At 39.5% G+C, this 22,829-nt stretch overlaps 1 protein-coding gene and 1 pseudogene across 3 annotated transcripts in view; both read left to right on the forward strand.

Moving 5' to 3' along the window:
* Positions 1–22,829, forward strand: part of EIF4G3 (eukaryotic translation initiation factor 4 gamma 3) — a 332,624-nt gene that overhangs the window by 1,935 nt on the left and 307,860 nt on the right. The gene's annotated exons all lie outside the window — the stretch shown is intronic.
* LOC144382014 (U2 spliceosomal RNA) lies at positions 22,158–22,333 on the forward strand (annotated as a pseudogene).

The raw sequence follows: 22,829 nt of genomic DNA on the forward strand, positions 1-22,829 counted from the left end.
GTGGCTTTATTTGGACACAAAGAGTTGTGAGTTGTGACTTAAGTGTTTCAAGTGTGCTTTTTCTTAATGCATTTCACAAAGGAAGGATTTATAAAAGCTCTGAGTTGGTTGCAACACAGAAGTAGTTATTAGTACTGCAACAGTTGTTAAAGGGCATAAATTTAAGGTGTAATTTCCAGTGGAGATGATTTCTTACATCATTTGTAGTCATATGGGATAGTTGGTTTTTATGTGGCTTTAAGTTTTTCCTTTGTCTCATGTCATAGAAGAAATTAAAATTCTTGATGTATTTCACAATTCTGTTATCTTACTGCTTTACTCACTGAAAGGTTTCAATTAGTAAAATCTAAAAGTTTGTATAGTAAATGAGGTATAGGTTACAGATTTCATTAGAATGTACTAATGATGAAATGTTACCAGTGGTAATGGGGAATTGGTTAAAATGGATTGAAACAGAGCAATTCTGCTTTTCTACCCTGAGGGAGTGTGGGAATTTGCATTTGTTTGATGAAAGTGGTCATCATGTGATAAGTTGATAGACACGAAGCTTGGAGACTGGAGTGCAAGGCTGGAGTTGATTTTTCTATGGCTTGGTTAAATCTCCAGTTCCTCAAAATATATGAGTGCAGTTGTGTTTGAATTTAATTAATAAATTCATATAGTATTTTAAGTTTATAAAAATACTGAAAGGAGATTGACCTGACAGTGTCCTTCATTTGTACTTAGTGTTCAAGTGACAAATCAGAAATGAAGGGGAATGTTGGCAATAATGAATTGGAATATAAACTGGAACCTGCCTCTGGGCATCATTATTGCATGGCAGGCTCATAAAGCCACTTTAGGCAGAGGATTTTGACTGCAAAGAGGCAGGGAATGGGGCCTGGCAAGGAACGGGACATGATGGAGGGTGGCAGGGATGGTGGGGGATGAAAGACGATAAATCCTGCTGTGAAAAGTGCTACTGGTGAGGGAGGAATATGCTTAGAATTTTTATAACATAATCTAGTATGAATAGTTTATGAAATTGGCACTTCAAGATACTTGCCTTGAGATATGCTCTCCTCAGCTTCCCAGTATGAACTTTTCAGAAGCTCTGTTGAGCATCTTAAAAGAGATTCTTAACCTTTTCTGGGTAACAAACAACTTTGACATTTTGATGAAAGCTTATAGACCCTCTCCGCAGAAAACTGTTGCTTACATTTTCAGGGGGTTCTTGGGCTCCCATTAAAAGCCTAGCCCTTTGGATGGAAACTGCTTACCTTTCAGATAATTAAAGATAAATGAGTTTGAATTTGGGTGCCCGAATAGTTCTGACTTAGAACAATTTTGCAGTCTGTTATGAATACATAGTGTTCTATTTATATGGAAAGACTTCAGGGTGTAATTTCTCTCAGAGCTGCTGACACTTCTGGGGAGTCTAGTTACTGTTTTGGGGCAGCCAATTTGGTTAAGAAAATCAGGGCAGTGGGTTCTTTGAAGGAACTAAGTTTGGTAAAGGCCTGTGGCAACCAGAAAATGACGTGTGTCCTCAGCTATTTTGTCTTGGGTATAAAAACAAGTATGCCCATTGAGGGTGTTTTTTGTATTTAATTTTCTTTCTTTTAAAAAATTTTTTTTTGTTTTCTCTGTTGATTTTCAATTTTATAGGTTGAAGCCAAAACAAAATTTGTTTTCCTCTTTTTTGTCTCTTGACCAAAGCTAAATCTGCATGATATTAACAATAGTATTCATTTATTGAATGCCTCCTGTTCTAGGTACCATACATGCATGATTTTACTTAATTTTCACAATCCTAATGAGGTAGGTACTATTTCTGTTTTACAGATGAGGAAACTGAAGAGCAGAGAAGTAATGTTCCTAAGGTTGTCCATCTAGTAAGTGGTGGTCCGCAGTTCAGACTCTGGTATGACTGGCTCCAAAGCTCATGAATGTCCTTTCTATTATGCCTCGTTGCTTCTTACCAAATCTGCATATAAGAGTGGGAGGTAGCTAGGGGAAGGTCTGTATGCAGTAAAGAGGCTCTGTGGAGTCATCTAGAACGCCGTGATACTGTATCTTGTTTTAATTCGTTCATAGCCACATACTATAAGACATGTAGGTTATCTTTATCTCATTGAGACTTATAGAATAGGCCTGCACATTTAATTCAGTGCATGTTTCTGCTTGTTCAGAAGTTAGCAAGGCCTCCAGCAAAATACTGTTGTAACTAGCAACCAGAACTCTAAAGCTCATGAAGCAGCCCCAGTCTGTCTACTCCTAAGCCCTACCATCAACAGAGATGGATGTGTGCTCTTAAGGGCAGATCCTTTTCTAGGAAGGAGAGGGGGAGACTGATGCAAGATGAAGATACGGAAGGAAGAATGTTACTTAGGTGCCTGAGTCACATTGGCGCTTGCTTCTGCTCTGCTACTCCCTGTCCTAGGCTTACAGGTCTTAAAGTGAGGTATTTTTGTCAAACTGTGAGATTAAACCACCGAAGGACTGATATGTTGCTTTTCCACATTGGGGTTTCTGATAAGATTTTTACAAAAAGGTTTGCTGTTAAAAAACATTTGAAAACCGTGTTTTTTTTGTTTTTAAGATTTTATTTATTTGAGAGAGAAAGCATGAGCCCAACTTGGGGGAGGGGCAGAGGGAGAGGGAGGACCCTGGGATCCTGACCTGAGCTGAAGGCAGATGCTTAACTGACTGAGCCACCTAGGTGCTCCTGAAAACCATGTTTTAAATCATAATAAGATTGCCATGTTTTAGCCATTTATATTGGAGCTTCAGTGTAAGTGGCAAGTTTTAAAATTGATTTGTTCGTTTATTGAGCACGTACTGTGTGCCAAACTCAGCGCTTGGTGTAGGATTGAAAAGCTTTTGCCCTCCAGGTACCTGAGTGGCTCAGTTGGTTAAACATCTGCCTTTGGCTCAGGTCATGATCCCAGGGTCCTGGGATCGAGCCCCACATTGGGCTCTCTGCTCAGCAGGGAGCCTGCTTCTCCCTCTCCCTCTGCCTGCCGCTCCCCTTACTTGTGCTCTTTCTCTCTGTGAAATAAATAAAATCTTAAACAAAAAGAAAAGAAAAGCTTTTATCCTCAAAGAACTTGGTCCCGACAGGTAAGTGACAGAATATCACGAAGCAAGTGTGATGATAACTCTGCTGTAAGAGCTTAGCCTGGAGGAAGGAGGAATTAGGGCTTCCTAGAAGAAATTGACATCTGAACTACATTAGAAGGATGAGTAAGAATTACCCGAGGTTTACAGAGCTTTCTCCTGCCAGCTGACTTTTCCCAATTCCATTGCTGTTGCTGCTGCGTAGAACTTGAGTAAATGGATTTCAGTCACGTTTCAAGTTTTTAGCAGGAGCAGAGAAGTTAGAGGAGGTAGTCTACAACATGGCAGTCAAAACACAATTGCCATGGATTCAAAGTATCTTCTGCACCATAATCCCAGGAATTAGAGTATGAGAAGATAACGTTTCAGCTCTGGTCTCCTGGTCTCCTTCCCACTCATCTCATAATACCTCCCTGCTCTTCTCATAACTAGATTTTTGGCTTGGAAACTAGCCTTGAAATACAAGTAAATTTAGCTTGATGTATTGAGAAGTGTACCTGATTTGTAGTAAAAAAAAAAAAAAAAAAAGAAAAAATCTGGATTTGAGTTTGGCTTTTCCATTTTTTAGAGGTGTTATCTTGGATTAATCACATAAATGCTCTGGGCATCAGTTTCCCTTTCTCTAAAATGAAGGAGTTAGACCAGTTTATGTGACTCTCTTGAATTACAGTGGCTTATGATTCTGAAGATTATGGTGTGAGGTTTTGTTCTTGCAAGTAGGCGGGAAGGATTTGTAGAGACCTATTAATGGATTCTTTGAATGTCAGTGACATTGATATTAGAAGCATGCTAACATGGATCAAGGCAACTTGATTGTATAAGAAACCTCTGGTTTTTGGCTTATTAATGTTCGATTTAGTCGAACAGACCAATCGCTTCTCGGACTTTTGGCTAAGGTCAAATGTAGTCAAACAGACTGAAATGCTTCTGTGACTTGGGTAGGAAGATCGTGGGATGGATCGAGGCCATAAAATAAGGTTGCATGGCCAGCCAGATGCTGGCTTGCTCTGGTTGATGATACAGTTCATTATGAAGTATGAGAGAAAGTAAGTTCTGGAATAAACTCTTGTGATGAGATACAATCTATTTTTACTTTAGGAATAATAATTTGAGCTAATATAATAGGTAACTGTTCCCTGATTCTTAGCCAGGTGCCTGACTTCAAGCAGAGTATAAACTGCAGCTGAGATTTACATCGATGAAATATTGCAAGATCCCAAGCTACTTCTGAATTCTCAAATGGCTCCTAGTTCTTTGGCTTGCTGCCATCCAGAAGGAGTTTTTCACTTTCTTGTAACCTCAGCTGAAATTTGAGACTGTTTTAACTATTTTAAGTACATTTGAAATTTGTCAGTTTTTATGACCTTTATTAACTAGTAGTAGTTTTGTACTTTTTCAAGCCCATGTGTGTTCCCGCTTATGAGATACTAAATTCTATCAATAGAATGTAAGGTCCATAAAGGCAGAGAATTTTGTCAGTTTTGTTTGCTGTTGAATTGCCAACCTCTAGAGTAGTACCTCGCAGATAGGAAGTCTGTAAATATTTGTTGAAATGTTGATTAAATTAGAGTCTGGGAATCAGTTTTAAGCTAAGTTTTAGGACTAATATAGATGGCATCACAACTCACATTCAGCGTTCAAGGCTGCCCTAAGATTGTTTTGCACTGTTGTGTAACTGAATTGATAATAGTTTCATAATTTTGTTTGAGATGGAATAGCATTGACCCAGTTTACAAAGTCATCTAATGTGGCTGAGTTGCCTTTGAAGTATAGATACTGATGATGAGGGTTGGTATAAGGCCAAAGAGGAAAAACATTTATAGTCAGATGTTACTATGAAAAATTTTGTTTTGTGATTATAAAAACTAACATCATCAAATCAGGAAATTAAAAACATACGGAAAAGTAAAAAGTCACCCGTAATCTTAGTATGTAGAGATAACCACTGTTAACATTTTGGTATATTTCTTTCTGACACCTTTTTCTGTGGGCTTTAAATGGGCTCAAATTCTGTCCTTTTGTTGTAACATAATTTAAGGTCACATTACATATATGGGATTTTTTCTTTTTTTAAATACATGACGATTTTATTGCTAAAAAATGTCCTTTGGAGGGACAGCAGTATTTGTCTCAGTCTCCCCCATCCTGGCAGAGTCCCCAGGAGTGTTTCTGTTCTGTAGAGGGAACAGGGACTGGGGCCAGGGTGAGACTACATATACAATTCTGTGTCTTGCTTACTTTGTTACTTAACTATCTGAGAGCAGAAACTAGGCCCTAGAAAATAGCATATAAGAAACAGAATTTGAACTGAAATATGAATTTAAAAAACATTAAGGGGCGCCTGGGTGGCTCAGTCGTTAAGCGTCTGCCTTCGGCTCAGGTCATGATCCCAGGGTCCTGGGATCGAGCCCTGCATCGGGCTCCCTGCTCTGCGGGGAGCCTGCTTCTCCCTCTCCCATTCTCCCTGCTTGTGTTCCCTTTCTCGCTGTGTCTCTCTCTGTCAAAAAATAAATAAAAAATCTTAAAAAAAAACAAAACAACATTAAAACAAGAGCTTAAGACTACAGTCAGGGTTTAGATGGGCAGAGGGGAGTGGATTGTGGTGAGTGAGTAACATGAACAAAGGTTTGGGCATGAAATAAGCATCCTGTGTGCTGGGTTGTGAGGATCCCCATCAGTATGCTTGGAGTGGAGGATTATTGTGGTAGAATATTTGAAATAATGGATCCAGATTGTAGAGGGCTTTGAATCAATATAAGAGAAGGTTAGACTTCATTTGTGTGAAACTATTTTTTTTTTTTTTAACGGCTTTATTGAGCTATAGTTCAGATACTAAACAAACCACCCATTTAGAGTGTATCATTCAGTGGTTTTGAGTATATTCACAGTTGTGTGGCCATCACCAAAATCAGTTTTAGAACTTTTTTTTAAAGATTTTATTTATTTGAGAGAGAGAGAGAGTGACAGAGAGAGATGGGGGGGCGGGGAGGAGGAGCAGAGGGAGAGGGGGAAGCAGACCCCTGCTGAGCAGGGAGCCTGCCACGGGGCTCTATCAGGATCCTGAGCTGAGCCGAAGGCAGTTGCTTAACCGACTGAGCCACTCAGGTGCCCCAGTTTTAGAACATTTTTATCACTCATAAAAGAAACCCATTAGACTTCCCATTTCCCCCCAGTTCTTTCTGCCTGAGGCAAGTACTAATCTGCTTTCTGCCTCTGTAGATTTGCCTATTCTGGACATTTCATATAAATGATAACAATACAGTAGATAGTCTTTTGTGATTGGTTTCTCTTACTTTTCATGTTTTCAAGGGTCATCTATGTTGTGGTATGTTTCAGTACTTTTTTTTAAATTGCTGAATAATGTTCCAGATACCACATTTCCTTTATTCATCAGTTGATGGACGTTTGGGTTGTTTCAGCTATTTTTTTTAATTTTTATTTTTTAAAAGATTTTATTTATTTATTTGACAAAGAGACAGCGAGAGAGGGAACACAAGCAGGGGGAGTGGGAGAGGGAGAAGCAGGCTTCCTGCCGAGCAGGGAGCCCGATGCGGGGCTTGATCCCAGGACCCTGGGATCGTGACCTGAGCCGAAGGCAGACGCTTAACGACTGAGTCACCCAGGCGTCCCCCTTTTTTTTTTTTTTTAAGATTTTATTTATTTATTTTTGAGAGATCACAAGCAGGGGGAAGGGAAGAGGGAGAAGCAAACTCCTTGCTGAGCAGGGAGCCCAAAAGGGGCTTGATCCTAGGACCCTGGGATCATGACCTGAGCCCAAGGCAGATGCTTAACTGACCAAGCCACCTAGGCGCCTCATCAACTTTTTGATTATTATGAATAATTATGCTATGAATGTCTGTGTGGATGTAGGTTTTCATTTCTCTTGGGTATATACCTTGGAGTACAGCTGCTGGGTTTTATAAGGTAACTCCATGTTTGTTGTTTTGTTTTGTTTTTAAGATTTATTTATTAGAGAGCCCATATGCATGAGAGCAGGGGGAGGTGCAGAGGGAGAGAGAATCTCAAGCAGAATCCCTGCTAAGTGTGGAACCTGTTTCGGGCAAATCTCATGATCCTGAGATCATGACCAGAGCCAAAATCAAGCCACCCAGGTGCCCCAAGGTAACTCCCAAAGTTTAACATTTTGAGAAACTGCCAAACTGTCTCCAAAGTGACTGCACCATTTTACATTCCTACCAGCAAAGTATGAGGGTTCCAACACTTGTCATCTGTCTTTTTTAATCATAGGACATCCTAGTGAGTGTGAAGTGGTATCTCATTATGGTTTTGATTGCTTTTCCTTGATGGCTAATTGAGCATTTTTTTCGTGTGTTTATTGGCCATTTGTCTTTGGAGAAATGTCTGTTCAAATCCTTTACCCAGTTTTTTCTTTTCCCCTCTACTAGTTTTTAATGAGGTTGTCTTTTTATTATTGAGTTGTAAGTTCTTTATCTATTCTGGATCCAAGTCTCTTATTATATACAAACATTTACAAATATATATATATATATATATATTTTTTTTTTTTTTTTATTTGACATAGAGAGTACAAGCAGGGGGAGCGGCAGGGAGAGGGAGAAGCAGGCTCCCCGGTCAGCAGGGAGCCCAATGCGGGGCTCGATCCTAGGACCCCGGGACCACGACCTGAGCCGAAGGCAGACGCTTAACCGTCTGAGCCACCCAGGCGCCCCTATTTTTTTTCTTTTTTAAGATTTATTTAGGGGCACCTGGGTGGCTCAGTCAGTTAAGTGGCTGTTTGCTTTCGGCTCAGGTCATGATCTCAGGTTCTTGAGGTGGAGCCCCACATGGGGCTCCTTGCTCAGCGGGGAGTCTCCTCCCTCTCTCTCTGCTGCTCCGCCTGCTTGTGCTCTCTCACTTGTGCTCTCTCAAATAAAATCTTAAAAAAAAAAAAAGATCTGTTTATTTGAGAGAGAGAGAGAGGGAGTGCACACTTGTGCACAAGGTGCGGGGAGGGGCAGAGGGAGAGGGAAAGAGAGAGATTTTCAAGCAGACTCCCTGCTGAGCACGGAGCCATGCCCTACGGGGGCTCAACCTCATGACCCAAGCCCAAATCAAGAGTCGGAAGCTTAACCGACTGAGCATCCCAGGTGCCCCTACAAATATTTTCTCCCATTCAGTATGTTGTCTCTCTCTCTCTTTCTCTCTCTCTCTTTTTGAAGATTTTATTTTTAAGGACTCTACACCCAACTTGGGGCTTGAACTCACAACCCCAAGACCAAGAGTTGCATGCTCTACTGACTAAGCCCACCAGGCTCCCCTCATTTTCTTGGTAATGTCCTTTGAAGCATAAAAATGTTTAATTTTGATGAAGTCAAATTTATCTGTTTTTTTTTTTTGTCACTTGTGCTTCCTTAGTGTGTCTAAAAAGGCTCTCCTTAACCCAGGGTCATGGAAATTTACTCCTTTCTTTTTTTTATAATTTTAGCTCTTAAATTTAGGTCTTTTTTTGAGTTAATTTTTGTGTATGCTGTGAAGTAGGAGTTCCAAGTTTATTTTTTTGCATGTGACTATCCAGTTGTCTTGGCACTATTTGTTGAAAGGAATATTCTTTGAATTGTCTGAGCACTTTGTCAAAAATCAATTGTATTTCTTTTGTTTTTTTTTTTATTTATTGGGAAACTGACGTGATGAAAACTGTTTTTGAAGATTTGTTGAGGTGGGGCGCCTGGGTGGCTCTCTGTCAAATAAATAAAATCTTTAAAAAAAAGATTCGTTGAGGTGTGTAGGTTGAAATAAGGAATAGGAAAGATTAAGAGAATAGGAATATCATCACAGAACTACATTTAGGGTGATGTGCTATTTATAAAATACGGCCTATTGAATAAATGAACTTTGATCATTTTCACCTTTTGTATAATGCCTAAAATATAGGAGAGCTACTCAAAAGAGATTTTGCCTATCTCTATTTTTTTTTTTTTAAGATTTTATTTATTTATTTATTTGACAGAGAGAAACAGCATGAGAGGGGATAGGGTCAGAGGGAGAAGCAGGCTCCTCCCTGCTGAGCCGGGAGCCCGATGTGGGACTCGATCCCAGGACTCCGGGATCATGACCTGAGCCGAAGCAGTAGCTTAACCAACTGAGCCACCCAGGCGCCCGCCTATCTCTATTAAGATAAATTCCTATTAGGCAGTGGTAGCTTTGTGAAAAATAACATAAAGGCATTTGATTATTTTGCTGTGCTGTGAAGAATTGAAATTGTAAGTTACAAATTCTTGGGTTATTGTATTTCACATAGAGTATTAGTTCTGCCTAGAGCATTTATATAATTTTCAAGATAAATTTTATTTTTTATTTATTAGGTTATAACCTCAGGTTATTCTAATGTGTACATTTTTATAAAGAAATAAAATTGGGAAATACGGCTCACCTCTAACAGGATTCTTTCTGCTATTCAGGAAAGACTACATAAATGAAGAGGCTTTTTATAACCTTTCAGGTCTAATAAAAACAGGGTTTTGGATGAAAATTTTCTACACACACACACACAGTCTCTTCAGTGACTTGAAATATTACAGTGTGGGAATGGGGTTGCTGATTTTTTTAAAGATTATATCTACTTTTTAAGTTTTATAAGTTAGTATGCGTGCGTGTCTTTAGCTTAGCTCATTAAATATATGAAGGAAGTGGGTCTTTACCTACGTAAAATTTTAATGATCTCATGCACCTGATTAATATTGTTGAGACTTTGAGGCAAATATATTCATTTGATAATTTCAATATTATATTGTTGATCTTTTTTAGAAATATTAGAATTTGGAACCAGTCCAGATTCCTGAAGTAAGTGCTGTTTCAAAAGTAGACAGCAGAGTACTTGACCTTAGCTTATTACATTTTGTGTTGCGATTGGGTGGGTGTACTTGAATGTGGTACATTTTAGGCAAGGCAGTGAAAGCTGAATGCTGCTCTGGAAAGTCCTTGATTTTATTCTTGACTTTCTATTGAAAATCGTAGTTACTATTTTTTTTAAAGATTTTATTTGAGAGAGAGAGAACAGGTGGGGAGAGAGACAGCGGGAGAGGGAGAAGCAGGCTCCCTGCTGAGCAAGGAGCCTGATTCGGGCTTGACCCCAGAACCCTGGGATCATGACCTGAGCCGAAGGCAGACGCTTAACCGACTGAGCCACCCAGGAGCCCCTGAAAATCATAATTAAAAGATACAAGCGTATTAGTATGTATTGACTTATTTTCCCTTTACATAATCTTTGGGGATCTCTGGTCTACCTTTCTGGTCTCCTCCCCCAGGGGTGTTTGTTCCTGAGGTTGAGGGAGATGTTGGCGACTTGCCAAAGCATCAGGTTTGTACAAACTCAAACTGATTTGAGGTGTTTAACAACAGTGATCACTTTGACTTACCAGTAGGTGACCAAAGATATTTCTCCTGTAATGGTCCTGGTTTGGATGGTAAATTACACGGTCATCCTTATCTAGTAACCATTATATATAGTTTAGAAAATTAGGAGTCTTTATGCTCTGTATATGTTACTAAAATACTTTGGGAAGCTGCAAGACATTTTATATCCTTTGATCTAACAATTTGTATTTGATCTTGTAGTTATAAAGGTCTTTGACATCAGCATGTGAACTAAATAGGAGCAAAGTATTGTCAGCCTCTTAAAAAAAAAAGAAACTTTATTTGAATTGATTTTAGACCTACAGAAAACTTGCCAAAATAGTAAGAGTTCTCTCCTATCCCTTCTCTCCTTCCCTAATGTAAACGTCTTCCATTATCAGAGTACAATTGTCAAGCACAGGAAATTAATTAACATTGATACAATATTATCAACTAAAGTGCAGACCTTATAATTATTACCAATTTTTCCACTGTTCTTTTTCTGTTTCAGGATCCCACATTGCATTTGGTTATTATTTCTCCTTAGTCTCTTCTAGACTGTAATTGTTCCTTTCTGTGTTTAATCATATGTTTATCAAACACAGAGTCTAGGTAGAGAAAGTCTACCCGTGCTTTTTGTGAAATTGAAGGCTTTGGTCTGTTCATAAGGATATTGTATGTGAAAATTAATGTCAATGATAAGGACAATTGTGAGAGCCCTCCAACAGGTAACATAGCCTTCAGAAACATATTGCTGGACACCCTTCCTAATTTTTCTGAATATTTGGAGAGAAGAGTAATTTTTTTTTTTATTCTAGAATCATATTTATGAAAGTAGCTTAGTTACTGTTCAGTTGAAGGCTCAACTGAAAGGAATAGGATAACTAGAAATGGCAAGGTTAGGATGCTCAAGGGAGAAGGAAAAAAATAATGGAATCTTGAGGCAAGAGAGAAGTAGAAAAGGGAAGGAAAATTTTGGTCATTGTTTTGATTCCACAGATTAAGTTAATAGTGCCTGATGCTTAGTAGACACACAATGATTTATTAAATGGCCAAAGGACCAAGTGTTTATTAAATAACCTCATGTTCTAGCTGTTGATGGAGATACAAAAGAAACCTGAAGTGTGGGGTCTCTGCCTCTTAAGTGCTCCAGTCAAACAGTTAAAAGAATTTAAGGTGCTCTCTAAATAGAGGTAGGAGGTCAGAGGCCTGAGAGATCAGTGAGGACTGAGGAGTTAGGAAGTAGGATTTGGGCAGTTGGAAGAGGAAGGACATTCATAGTTGAGGGAAAAATGCTTTTATAGCAGCTAGGAAGTATGGTAGATGGTGTGTTTAGGGTAGTCAGAAGACGTGCTTGACTGAAAATCTAATGTGCAGTGCGTGCATGTGACAGTTTTGGAAACTGTTGGCTATCTGTTCTTTTATTTTGTAGCAAACAAGTTTTTCAAAACCTGATACCTACTAACACGTTTGGTAGTTAGAGGAAGATGAAATTGGTGCTGGGTGGCTTGAGATCAATAGGAAGCCTAGAGACTAATATGCTAGGCCCACTTACGGTTTTCCAGGATTTTACTGATACACATCTAGTCTAGAGGGAGATGAAAAGGAAAGGGTAATTATATCATGAAAGCTCTCAAAGGAAGAAAGCTAGAGATTTGAATATCCTTGGTGAAAGAATGAAAAGAGCTAAAACTGACTCCAAGGCTTTGAGACTGGAAAATGATACTGTCAGTGATAAGTAAAGATGTAGGATTTGATTTTATATCATGTTGAGGTAGTGAGCAGATAAATTCAGTTGAGGACATGTTGGATTTGACATGAATGGAACATCTTACTCGGTTAAGAGATGGAGGTAAACTGGACGTGTTTAGAAATAAAGAGATGGAAGTCAGGTGAGCAGAAAGGGCTGGTAAAACAAATCTGTGGAAATATAAGCATAACAGAGTGAAGAGGAAAGCAAAGGTTCTTAAGGGTCAATGCAGCACCCACTGATGTGATGAGGATGAATCAACAGAAAAGAGGAAGCAGCAGCTGCCATGAGGAAAGAGAACCCCGAAAGCATAGTCTTTTACAGCTTTCCAGATTAGGTTTCCACGGAGCTTTACCTAGATGGGGAAAGTGACATTGAATAAGTGACAGGTAGACTTGATTTTAAACTCTGAACTTTGCCTATATAATTGTTACTACATTTAAGGAAGATTGAAGACCGAAGAGAAATTCTTTCCAGGGTTTCTTTGCAAGCCTAAAATTAGTCCTTGACGGGCTTTGGTTTGGGTATTTATATTTAAGTCTATACTTTTGCTTATTTTGCTTAATTTAAAGAAGCTTAATTTGCTTCTATAATATTCACATGTATTATAGTAAAAAAAACTTTAAATGCATTTAAATCACTACCTACCTTGGCTACTCATAGGCTGCTATTGGAATTCTGGGCAGCCAGTTATGAAATCATTACTTTATATCCACTTTTTTTTTTTTAAGTAAACTCTGGGTCCAGTGTGGCACTCGAACTCATGACCCCAAGGTCAAGAGTTGTATGCTGTACTACTGACTGAGCCAGCCAGGCGCCCTTAAATCTACTTTTTTTTTTTTTGAGAGAGCTTGAGAACTTGGGTGGTGGGTGGGGGAGTGGGAGAGGCAGAGGGAGAAGGAGAGAGTCTTATGTGTGGAGCCTGATGTGGGGCTCAGTCTCACGACCCTGAGGTCATGACCTGAGCTGAAATCAAGAGCTGGATGCTCAACCAACTGAGCCATCCAGGCATGCCTAAATTCACATATTTAATGAAAGATCTTTATATGCTGATCAGGAATTCAGCATAGCGTAATAAACTCATTGTTACCACTCTTGATTGGTAAATTTTAAGCAGAAGAAAAGGAACCAATATTTTATTTTTTTTTAAAGATTTTATTTATTCATTTGAGACAGAGAAAGAGAGAGAGAGAACATGAGCAGGGAGAGAGGCAGAGGAAGAGGGAGAAGCAGGCTCCCTGCTGAGCCAGGAGCCCGATGTGGGGCTTGATCCCACGACCCTGGGATCATGACCTGGGCCGAAGGCAGACACTTAACCATCTGAGCCACCCAGGCGCCCCAGGAACTGATATTTTAGTTAGCCAGTCTTTTCCTCATTATTTATTGTGGATTGACTTATAATTTCTCAGGCTTTTTGAAATAGTGAAAATAGCTTGTGGATGATGAATTTGTGGACCTCAGGAGACTGGCTTACAAATTGGGAACTGCTTAGTTAGTCCAATATTTGTTCCAACTGGGAACTGATGATTTGGCATGCTGTTTCATATGGAGTGTAAAACAAAGCAGAGTTGGGATACTTCATAGGTTTCTTTTTTTTTTTTTTAAAGATTTTCTTTATTTATTTGACAGAGCGAGCACACAAGCAGGGGGAGCAGCAGAGGGAGCGAGAGAAGGAGGCTTTCCACTGAGGAGGGAGCCCGATGCGGGACTTGATCCCAGGACCCCAGGATCATGACCTGAGCCGAAGGCAGACGCTTAACCGATTGAGCCCCAGGCATCCCTTTCCATAGGTTTTAAAGAAAAATTTGTTTTCTTGTTTATTCTAGCTTAATCATTCAATAGATGTTTGTTGAGCACTGAGGAGTTAGAAATAATAGTTTTTACCTTCGAGAAGCTTGGTAGTGCAGGAGACAGATATATAAGAAAGTAGGTAAACAGGAATCAATAAGTACAGGACCTGTGGGAGCTCTGAGGAGGGTCATTTATCTTGGGGGTGGGGCTGGAAGAGGATTGGGAGGAATGAAGGGAGAGGCTTCCTAGAGAAGGGGATACTTCTAAGCTGCATCTGGAAGTCAGAATGACCCATATGAAAGATAATGGTAGGAAAAAGAGTATTCCAGCCAGGAATCAGCACATACAGAGACTCAGGGGAAAATGACTTGTTTACCATTGGTAGGCTAACAGTTTGGAGGGGAGCAGTGGACAGGTGGAGGCCACAGAAAGGGCATTATAAGTCAGGCTTGTCACACAGATGACAGCAGGGAGCCATCAGCTGTAGGCTAGGGGGATGATACAGTCATTTTGAGATTTAGAAGGACCATTCTGGAGGGTTATTAGGAGGCAGGATTGAGTTAGGTTTATAGTAAATAATTCAAATCCAAGATTGACATGTGAGTTATAATTTTTACTTGGAACTTTTAAAAGTAGGTTGTATGTACTTTTCCTAAGGATTATTTTGAGTTTGTTTACTTTTTTATCTGCAATTTTCCAGATTTATGAAACATGCTTAGATATTTTTGTTCAAGAAAACTTGGAGCTGGGACGCCTGGGTGGCTCAGTTAGTTGAGTGTCTGCCTTCGGCTCAGGTCATGATCCCAGGGTCCTGGAATCGAGTCCTGAATCGGGCTCCCTGCTCAGCGGGAAGCCTGCTTCTCCCTCTGCCTGCTGCTCCCCCTGCTTGTGCGTGCGCTGTCTCTCTCTCTGACAAATAAATAAAATCTTAAAAAAAAAAAAAAACTTGGGGTGCCTGGGTGGCTCAGTCGGTTAAGCATCTGCTTTTGGCTCAGGTCATGATCCTGGAGTCTCGGGATCGAGCCCGGGATCGAGCCCTGTATCGGGCTCCCTGCTCAGCGGGGAGTCTGCTTCTCCCTCTGCCCTTCACCCTGCTTGTGTTCTCTCTCTTTCTCAAATAAAATCTTAAAAAAAAAAAATTAAAAAAGAAAACTTGGAGCTATATAAATTTCCGTGGTTGTTACCCAACATGCATTTGAAGATCACTTGAACTTTTATATATCTTAAAAAGTTGATACAGTTCTGATTTAAGTTAGTGCATGGTTAGTAGCAGATTCATAGTAGATAGCTTATAAATTTATTACGTTTATAGTTTATAAGGCATATGGTCTTGATACTGGAATAATGATGAATAGTACCTGCTCAGTACAAGTTAGGAAATCTTTTGTCATAGTGCCTTATGACACTATAGTGACATATACATAGATGTATATATATAGATAAGTAGATAGACACATATGTAGATAGATAGATCTATATCTCCTTATCAGTTCAGCTAGGAATTTGAAATACTAGGTTAATTTGACTGCTTTCAAAATGAAAAGGGAAATTAATTTAGGTGTAATACCTAGATGAGGTGTTGTATATAAAACTAGAAAGCAATTGGGAAGTGCTTTTCAATTCAGTCCTTCATTGGAAATCACAACTCTGAAAAATATATTTGGAAGGAATCTTTCTTAGGACAAAAGGATTCTTAAAGATCAAACCCTTTTGGTTCTGAGAAGTGAAACTGAGTTGAAAATACTCAAAACTGCAACAAGAGAAGGTAATTCCATTGACTTACAGGTTGCTTGGCCTCCCCTGCTCTCTCAAAAAAGATTAGCAATTCATGTTTTGCCTGCTTATTTTCAGTTCCGTTAAAGAAGCTCTGAACTATGCTTTAAATGGTTAACAGCAGTGTGTGTGTGTGTGTGTGTGTGTGTGTGTGTGTGTGTGTGTGTGTGTGTGTGTTTAATGCCTTTGTTTTTCTTACTGGAAGCACTTTTTCTGTGTCTGAGCATGTATAACATTAGTAGTCTTTGAAGGGACCTGCGTTATTGTAAACGGAGGCACATTCCTAGTTGCAAGAATGGTTTTTGAATGTTCTTTTAGGCACTTATAGTAGTTGTGCTTTGAGAAAAGAGATTGTTCACTGTGTTTTAGGAGCTAGTAGCTAAGTCTGGTGCTTGTTAACCCTTAACTAAGAAAAATGGAGCTTGCTGACAATAGGTGGTTTTACAGGCCTGTGAAACTGACAGCATGTTCAGCAATGTAAACAATGGCAGCTGTCTTTTGCTGGCTTCTCTGTAGTTGGAAGTTAATGAAACTGCTTCTCACTAATGGCTTCACCTGCTGACTCATCGTTCAGCCCCTAAACAACCATAGTGTCCAGCATTATTTAATGCTGGGATTGAGAAGAAAAGGAATTAGAGTCTTAGAATATGAGGGTTGGAATGGATCATGGAAATCCTTTAACTCAGCCCCTTCTCAGAAGGCCTCAACTATCAAAAAGAAATGTCAGACACAAAAATGTCACTGGTAGATGCCATAGTTGATAGTTAAAAGAATTAGTGATACTGCTTTTCAGAATGCCATTACAGTCTTCTGGATGATCAAGGACTTTTTCCTTCTGTCTAGAAATCCTTGAGATGTGCTTTTTAGCTTTCCTTCAAAAATAACACATTATTCTGAAAGTGGCTGTAAGTGACTGTTAAAGGGGCAGCATACATTTAATTCCTGCTATAGTCTATAGGAGGACTGTGTGAAGAAGTAAAAAGAAAATGGCATTGCCCCTGATAATTTTCCAATCTAGTTAGGAAGTAGATATGAGAGAGAAGTGGATAACATTTAGAAGCCAATTTATTAACAAGTGTATAAGCTGATTCAGCTGATACTGACACTGTGAAGGAGGCTTATGTAAATTTGTGTGAGCTCTAACAACAGTGATTTAGATTTTTTTTTTTAAGATTTTATTTTTAAGTAATCTCACATCCAACATGGGGCTCGAACTCACAACTCAGATCAGGAGTCGCATGCTCCACTGACTGAGCCAGCCGGTGCCCCAGTGATTTAGATTTTTTTTTTTTTTTAAAGATTTTTTATTTATTTATCTGAGAGAGAGAATGGGAGACAGAGAGCATGAGAGGGGGAGGATCAGAGGGAGAAGCAGACTCCCCGCTGAGCGGGGAGTCCGATGCGGGACTCGATCCCGGGACTCCAGGATCATGACCTGAGCCGAAGGCAGTTGCTTAACCAACTGAGCCACCCAGGCGCCCCGATTTAGATTTTTGATGCAAAAAAATCACTTTCAGAAATGAAAACTTCGCATAGATTTTATTTTATTTTATTTTTATTTATTTATTTTTTTAAAGATTTTATTTATTTGACAGCACAAGTAGGGGAAGCAGCAGGCGGAGGGAGAGGGAGAAGCAGGCTCCCCACTGAGCAGGGAGACTGATGCGGGACTTGATCCCAGGACCCTGAGATCATGACCTGAGCCGAAGGCAGACGCTTAACCAACTGAGCCACCCAGGCGCCCCAGATTTTATTTTATTTTTAAAGATTTTATTTATGTATGTATGTATGTGAGAGAGAGCGATTTGTGTGTTGGGGGGGGAATGCAGAGAGAGGGAGAGAGAATCTCAGACACTCAGTGCTGAGTGCAGAGCCCGACACAGGGCTCCATCCCACCCTCGACCTTGGACTATATAAATTTGGAGGACAGTAAAATTCCCCCTCTCAAGGGCATTCAGCATGACCTGAGCTGAAACCAAGAGTCGTACACTTAACAGACTGAGCCACCCAGGCACACCCCCCCAATAGATTTTGTTTCTGTAAATTGGAAACCATACTCCAAGAAACTGATGGCAGATTTTCCACAGACAGCACAGTGAAACCATTAACTTAAAACAGCAGTTCTCAGATTTTATTTTTGATCTCAAGACTCCTTTACATTATTAAAAATTATTGAGGATCTCAGAGAGCTTTTGTTATGTGGGCTATATTTGTTGATATTTACAATATTAGATATTAAAAACAAAATTTAAAAATACTTAAAAATAGTGATAACAAATCCATTATATTAGCATAAAGTTTGACAAATGGAAAATAAATTTTTCAAAACAATTAGAATTAGTAGCATTATTTTTGCAAATCTCTTTAATGTATAGCTTAGTGGAAGAAAACTAGATTCTTGCATCTACATTCTGCTGTATGTTTTGTTTGAAGGAAATCTTCTCTAACTCACATACGTAGTTGGGAAGTAGAGGAGTGTTTTAATGTTATTCTCAGATAATTGTGGATCTTCTTTATTACTACACCAAAACTAGGGTGTAGTTTCTTAACTAGTTTCAATTTGGAACCTGAAACCATGTCCTTGAACTTTCCATGCAGTTAAATCTATTGGTCTGATTGTACTTTGAATAGATCTTTTTACCCACGTGTGATTTTTTTTTTTTTTTAAAGATTTTATTTACTTGACATAGAGAGCACAAGTAGGCAGAGCGGCAGGCAGAGGCAGAGGGAGCAGACTTCCCGCTGAGCGGGGAGCCTGACGCAGAACTCGATCCCAGGACCCTGGGCTCATGACCTGAGCCGAAGGCAGATGCTCAGTGGCTGAGCCACCCAGGTGCCCCTTCCCACGTGTGATTTTTATAACACCACGTGTCAAGTCATTTGGAAAATATTGGTTCATTAGGTTATGCAGATTTTTCTTTTTTTTTTTTTTAAGATTTTATTTATTTGACAGAGAGAGAGCCAGAGAGGGAACACAAGCAGGGGGAGTGGGAGAGGAAGAAGCAGGCTTCCCGCGGAGGAGGGAGCCCGATGTGGGGCTTGATCCCAGGACCCTGGGATCATGACCTGAGCCGAAGGCAGACGTTTAACGACTGAGCCACCCAGGCGCCCCTGCAGATTTTTCAGATGTCGATTTATTTCATTATACAAAATAAAATCACATCAGTTAATATCACTACTGATCTCATAAGGAAGGCTTTGGGGAAGCTCCCGAACTCATGGTGGTAGATACCGTTACCACTAATGAAGGGTGGAAACGTAATTGAAGTTGAATTAGGAACCAGTCTTTGGGTTGGAAGGAAATGAACTTCATTTTCATAAAGAAGCTCCATGTTGAATGCCCTGAAGAGGGGTAATTTTACTGTCCTGGTTACTTTTCCTAGTGTTAGCAGGTTTGACTAATTCCATCTGAGGGATACAGAACCAGAAATAGTTGGCCTTTTCAAATAAATTTATTATAAACCAAAGGAATTTCTGTGATAGAATGTGTAGGTATACTTTTAAGCATGGCTGCTCTTACTAAGTGCTTGGTTCTCTGTCACTTAAAGATCTGGGAGTCTTTAGAACTTCTTCTCAGCCTTTAATCTCCCCATCCTCCAGTCTGAAGATGGACGTCCAAAATGTCCTGTTAAGAGTCCTAGATCAGTTTTACCTCATGGAATTGTTTTCAATGCTTCCCCAGGCTCTGCTATTGTCTTGTTTGAACTTAGTGTGTTTTACTAAACCAGTATCTGGGGTGAGACAGAGAATAAAATGAATGTTCCCAAGTGGATGAGACAGTTTGACCTAGGATTTTGTTTCATGTGCCCCTAGACGTATGTAACAGAAACTGGGCTACTGTTATATTAATTTTTTTAAAAAAAGATTTTATTTATTTGAGAGAGAGCATGCACGCATGACGAGTGGGGGGAGGAGCAGAGGGAGATGGACAAGCTGATTCGTGCTGAGTGTGGAGCTTGAGGTGGTGCTTGATTCCACAACCCTGAAATCATGACCTGAGCCGAAATCAGGAGTTGGACGCTTAACCAACTAAGCCACCCAGGCGCCCCATATTAAATTTTGTTAATGTCCTAAGGGATTATTTCAGCATATATCCAAGGATTACTTTGAAATTAGCTTTGTTTTTGTTTTTTTAATACTTTCTGTTTTTATAGACTTGTACTTTTAAAGTTGGTGTTCAAATAAAATTCTGATTGTTGTCACACCATCATTTATTATAATAGTGGACCTTTTGAAACGCTAAAGGCCTAGTAATGGGGTTTTGGGGGAAATTATGGGCTGTATATGCATTGAAGTATTATATAACCCTTAAACATGTTGCAGAACATTTACTGACATTAAAAAAAGTCCAGGGGCACTTGGCTGGTTCAGTCGGTAGAGCATGTAACTCTTGATCTCAGAGTTCTAGACCCATGTTGGGGGTGGAGCCTACATAAAAAAATAAATAAAAATAAAAAGAGTCCACATTTATTTTGTGGAAGCCAGTTAAAAATAGCATGTCTGATCAAATTTTATCTTAAAAATATTTTCAAAGTGCTTGGTTAAACAACAGTGTTCATAAGGTTATCTTTATTTGCTGGTGAGATTTGGTGATTTTTATTTTCTTTAACCATTAATCTCAGGGTCATGAGTTCAAGCCCCACATTGGGCATGGAGCCTACTTAAAAAAAGAAAAAAAAGCATTAAAAAACCCCTCTAGGTATCATTTTTATAATCAGAAAAATAAAGTTATTCCTATTTTCAGAAATGAAACTAAGCTAAAATGTGACTCCTTGTAAGTTCTGCATTCAGGAAAGACATTATATTCATTATTTTAAGAGAGTAAAGAGGATTTAAAATACATTTTTAGATTTTCAACAGGGAATCAAGGGAGAGAGGGCATGTTTTTGCTTAATAGTTAAGTAAAACGGAATTATGAATTGTGTGCTTCAGGTATTCTGATTAAATTAATCTTTTTTTTTTTAATTTATTTATTTGACACACAGAGATACAGCGAGAGAGGGAACACAAGCAGGGGGAGTGGGAGAGGGAGAAGCAGGCCTCCCACGGAGCGGGGAGCCCAATGCGGGGCTTGATCCCAGGACCCTGGGATCATGACCTGAGCCGAAGGCAGACGCTTAGCGACTGAGCCACCCAGGCGCCCCAAATTAATCTTTGTTTTACCATAATATCAGTACTAGTGCTGATCTCCCCAGATTTGTTTGCATGACACCAAGAGACATGGTTTAAACTACTTTAAAAGAGTTACCATTAAAAAAAAATTAGAAGAAAAGCCTTTTTAACAATGTGGCAGATTCGTGCAACATTTTCTTGTGATGTCTGTTATTTGTTCCAGAGTTTGCTCTTTAAAGTCCTTTGCCATCTTGTTCTTGCTGTCCTGGCTTTCATCTGGGGCTGCAGCAGGGGTGAGCCAAAAATGGCTGCTGCTGCTGCAGGGGCAGGCGTAGTACAGGACCAACTGCTGTGGCTCTGGCCATGATGCAGGGGGAGCAGCCTGGGGAACAGGATCTGGTCAGGCTTCTTTTAAAGGTTGCCCTGAGAATTGGGCATTTCTTGTGGAAGAGTTACTATATTGCAGATTCTGTTTTGCGAAGGGATTTATAATTTATAGCTTTAGCAGGGGCACTACCCATTCTCTATAGGAATACGAAATCTTAGCATATGCTCCCATTTGCTGAGCAAGATTGGCTATTTTCAGAAAGCAGCAAGGCTTACCTGTCTGTATCAGTGACAGAGAAGTGTCCAGCATGACAGTGCTTTCTGACTTGGGTGAATTTCCTGAATGGAAACTGTTTGCCTCAGGCACAAAATGGGTGGCTTATAATAGAGGATTAAAAAGGTCTGTCTCTATACACAGCTCCTGTGAGGAGTACTGTGCCACATCCAAAGTCAACCTAGAAGGTAAGGTGAGAGATGGGGAGTGGTTTGAATAGAGAAATGAAGTTGTTGCATGTGCTGCTTAAGCAGCTCCCTAAAGTGAATGCACTGCCATTTGGATGGGGTATGTTTGTGCTTGAGTTTCTGTCCTTTCTGCTTGTGATTAGAGATGGGTATGATGTAGGACCACTGGGATATGCTGCCTAGCAACCAGTGAGATGTGGTATATCCGGATGGACAGTGACACAGTAATTCATTCATTGCTCTCTTAATATGATGAAGAGAAAAGGCTTTTCTGCTTTAGGGAAAAAAAAGCTCCCTTCTGCAGAACAGCCATGTGATCATTGTAATAACACACAGGAAAAAAAATCATAACTCCACTACCCATTGATAACTATTGGTAATATCTTGATATATTTCCTTGAAGGAATTTTTGTGTGTATATGTGCATATTTATGTATGCGTGTGTTGCCATATATATATGTATGTATGTGTATTTATTTGCATAGCTACAATCGCTTCTCGGCCTTTTGGCTAAGATCAAGTGTATTTGCATAGCTACAAGTCATTCTGTAAATCATTTTATTATTTTTTGTATTTTTAAAAAAAATTTATTTGACAGAGAAAGGGAGAGAGCACAAACGGGGAGCTGCAGGCAGAGGGAGAGGGAGAAGGAGGCTCTCAGCCAAGCAGGGAGCCTGATGCGGGGCTCGATCCCAGGACCCTGGGATCATGACCCGAGCCAAAGGCAGACACTGAACTGACTGATCCACCCAAGTGCCCCTATTTTTTGTATTTTAACATTGATCTATTCCCATTTCAGTAAATATTTTGAGTGCTTTAATGGCTTCATAATATTTCTGTACATGGCTGTGCTATACTAAAGACACAACCCATATCACTGGATTATTAAGTTAACAATTTTGCTACTAAAAGAAGTGCTGAGACTAACATTTTTATGTATAACATTTTTCAATATATCAGATATTTCCTTAATAAAGTAAAAATTACTGGGTTAGCAGGTGTGAACATTAGGATAATTGATGTATATTGCTGTATTTTTACCAGCATTAAATATTCTAGTTTTTCAATTTTTGTGAATTTGATAGGTGAAATGATATACAATTTTAATTTGCATTTCTTTCATTACTTACAAGATTTAGTTTTTTAAGGGCCCCTGGGTGGC

This window comes from Halichoerus grypus, chromosome 5, assembly GCF_964656455.1.
Source record: "Halichoerus grypus chromosome 5, mHalGry1.hap1.1, whole genome shotgun sequence".
In the NCBI taxonomy this organism is placed as follows: domain Eukaryota; kingdom Metazoa; phylum Chordata; class Mammalia; order Carnivora; family Phocidae; genus Halichoerus; species Halichoerus grypus.